General features: G+C 34.6%; 1 non-coding gene across 1 annotated transcript; it reads right to left on the bottom strand.

Annotated features, from left to right (window-relative positions):
- Positions 1-2,836: 2,836 nt before the first annotated feature.
- LOC116134711 lies at positions 2,837-2,943 on the bottom strand. The gene has a single exon (XR_004128794.1). It is a non-coding gene; the product is annotated as a small nucleolar RNA R71 (small nucleolar RNA).
- Positions 2,944-3,522: the final 579 nt, after the last annotated feature.

The following is a 3,522-nucleotide window of genomic DNA, read 5'->3' as shown; positions in this document are numbered from 1 at the left end:
TATGTGACAAATAATCTTTTTATTTAGTAACGAATTTAGTGGTCACGTAGCTAAAATGTCAATATATTTTCCATGAATATTATTTTTGTACTAGGAATTTTCAAATTTTAGTTATAAATTTATATTTGTGTAGCTAAAATGCAAACATAACTATACGAGCTATTCGTCATGGCTATAAATGCAAAGCTTTTGCTACAAAATTATTATTGTTATGGCAAAAACATTTAAGTTTTTAGTTACATATTAATTTCATCCATAGCAAAAAATATAAACTGTTAGCTATGTAAGCAAAAAGTTATATGATTAACTTTTAGTTGTGCTACTTCTAGCTACGCTAAGCTACAAAACATTGCATTTGTAGCTAAAGCATTTAGCTATGCAAATTCTTACTTTAAGCTATAATGAACGCTATGGCTATAAATGTATAATGTTGTAGTGAGTGTTGGGGCACAGTCACGATAGTTAGGAATTTTTCTTCTGTTTTTGATTACGAAAATAGGGTTAAGAGTCATAAACTAAATAAAATTAAGGAAAATAAAACCCTAACTCTTGTGGGATATAAAGAGAAGTCTTTTAACATCAAATCCAAACATCTTTCGGTTTCTCCAACTTGATAAACAACTAGGAAAATCAGTGCTTAACAAACAATCCTCATGGGAATGATACTCTACTTATCACTTTATTACTTTTTGCGACTAGTGCACTTGCTACACATTGCATGTTGTAATTTCAATGCATCAAGTTTTTGGCGCTGTTGCCGGGGATTGATTTTAATCTTAACATTGAACTTTTCTTGTGTTAGCTAGATTGGAGTTTAATTTTAGTTTTAATTGTTTTCTAGTGTAATTGTGTTGTTCTTTTCTGTTAGCTTGTGATCTCACGCTTTCTTTCTTTCTATGTAGTTTATGCGAAAAGCTAGACGTCATCCAGTGGTTCCTATCGATCTAGAGATTGAAAGAACCGCAAGAAGACTTAACAGAGAAAGAAGAGAACGAGAGGCCATAGTCATTGAGATGGCAAAAAACAGAATATTGAGGGAATTTTCAGTACCCACAGTTGATGGCAGTGGTCCAAGTATAACTAGGCCACCAGTGCAAGCCAACAACTTCAAAATAAAGCCGGCAATCATCCAGATGATCCAACAGTTGGTGCAATTTAAGGGAGATCTGAAGGAAGATCTAAATTCACACATTGCAAACTTCTTAGAGATTTGCGATACCTTCAAATCAAATAGAGTGTCAGATGACACCATCAAATTAAGATTGTTTCCTTTTTCATTAAGGGATAAGGCAAAGGGATGGTTAATGGCACTACCACTAGGAATAATCACAACCTAGAATGAATTGGCATAGAAATTCCTTACTAAATACTTCTGATGAGAACGCAAAATATCATATTTACCCCCCTTAATGTCTAGTCTTTTATACTTATTTGCTGCCTAAATATACTCATTATTATTCTATTTTGATTTAGGATGCAAATGGAGGCGTTAATTGCAAAACGGAACTAATTAAGTGAATTCGGACAGTTTTGACATTGTTTCATAATCTGGCATAACTCTCTCATCCGAGCTCCGATTGAGATGATTCAAAATTCTGTGGAACACTAAGAAATAGATCTACAACTTTCATGTTTTGAGTTTGGAGAGATACTCGCTGAATCAAGGTTGTAATCGGGCTTCAAGTTGACGCACCTGCACTACCGATGTTCTGGAACATTTTGCCTTGTCATGCAAATCAATTGGGCAGTTTATAATTGGAAGATTTGAAGACATGTGACACGCAAGTTACAGCTCATAATCACCACTTTCCTATTTTATTTTAAGACTTTATCTTATTTTCAATTAATTAGAATCAAATTAGGATTAATGTTACTTTAGGATATTAGAATATTTTGAGGAGATTGAGTAGAATTAGAATTAGAATTTAGATATTTTTAAAAGGGAGATCAGATTAGGGATTACAACAGATATCACACACACCTCTCTATGGTCTTCTCTGTAACTTTTCCTTTGGAAATTTCGTGATGGCCATGAGAGGCTAATTTTTATAACTTGGTCGAAGGAAACGGAGGCCTCGAAATCAATAACTTTGAGATCTAATCCGTTTTATTTCAGTGTTCAATTTTATGCTTTGAGTATTGGATGTTCTTCTATGCTTATTTTCATGATTGTTTCATTTAATTGCTAGGAGGCCTACTAGATTATTATTTCTTACAATCTACTGCTAAGTTAGATATCAAATCCGTAATTGTTTGATCCCTCTAACTTGTGAAGCAATTAGGGTTATTAATTTGTTGCGTCAGGAATTAGTAATCTTAAGAGGAACACTCGACTAAATTAAATACAACCGCTTGAGTTTGTGTTGTTTAGCTTCATCGATCTCTCTAATTCTTAAGACTGCCATTAGATTAAATCTTTAGCGCTTGTCTAGGGTTGTTTAATGGTAAGATTAATTAAAATAGCTTGTTTCCTAATTAATTACAATTAAGGAGAGATAGGAAAATAGTTCCAACAGTGAATATTCAAAGTAAGAATTGATTTACTTTTGCATCAATGATCAGTTGTAAGATTCCGATGGTGGATGTTGACGAAGACCAAGTTTCGTTATATTAATTGATTTCGAATTGAATTGTTTTGTTTATGTTTTTGGCTAAGATTGTTTTCTGTTTTACTAAAAACCCCCCAGCCTTATTCACATCATCGAAAATTCGGCTCGACACTCTTCGTGGGATTGACCCTTGCTTACCCTATTTACAGTTCAGTAGTTAGGTTAGGAAGATTTTTAATCTTGGTTGCCTACGACAGCACACCAACTTCCTTCCAGTGAAATCTGCAAAGATAAGAAATGATATCACATCGTTTCTACAAGAAGAGACTGAATCACCTTATGAAGCTTGGGAAAGATATAAGGAACTGGTGAGAAAGTGTCCATACCATGGTTTGCCAGTTTGGATGCAACTTCAAACATTCTATAATGGGTTGATGGTTAATGTGCAAATGATGGTGGATGCAACATCTAGAGGAGCATTGCAAAATAAGACACCAGAAGAAGCTTATGAGTTGTTTGAAGTCCTGGCAAGTAACAACTATCAGAGACCTAATGAGAGCATGCAGTCAAAGAAGTCTATGGGTATTCATGAAGTTGATGCTTACACGGCCATCTCAGCCCATCTTACAGCACTTCAGAAGCAATTACAAGGTATGCAAGTGAATTCTATTCAAACACCTCAACTGACATGTGATTTTTGTGCAGGTAACCATGCGAGCAATGAATGTCAAGTGGGGAATACCTTCACTTCAGCTTTATCATCATTGGAACAAGTCAACTACGTGGCAGGGAATCAAAGACAACGGAATAATCATTTTTCCAACACGTACAATCCTAATTGGAGAAATCATCCAAACTTGTCTTGGGGCAATCAGAATCAGCAGAATAATCAATGGAATCAAAGAACAATGCCAAACAATCAAGTGGGTGTGAATAATCAACAAGGGGATCAAAGATTGTCAAAATTGGAGGA

This window comes from Pistacia vera, unplaced genomic scaffold, assembly GCF_008641045.1.
Source record: "Pistacia vera cultivar Batoury unplaced genomic scaffold, PisVer_v2 Contig290, whole genome shotgun sequence".
NCBI lineage: Eukaryota > Viridiplantae > Streptophyta > Magnoliopsida > Sapindales > Anacardiaceae > Pistacia > Pistacia vera.
The sequence above is the reverse complement of the archived record's forward strand: the minus strand, read 5'-3'. Positions and strand labels throughout refer to the sequence as shown.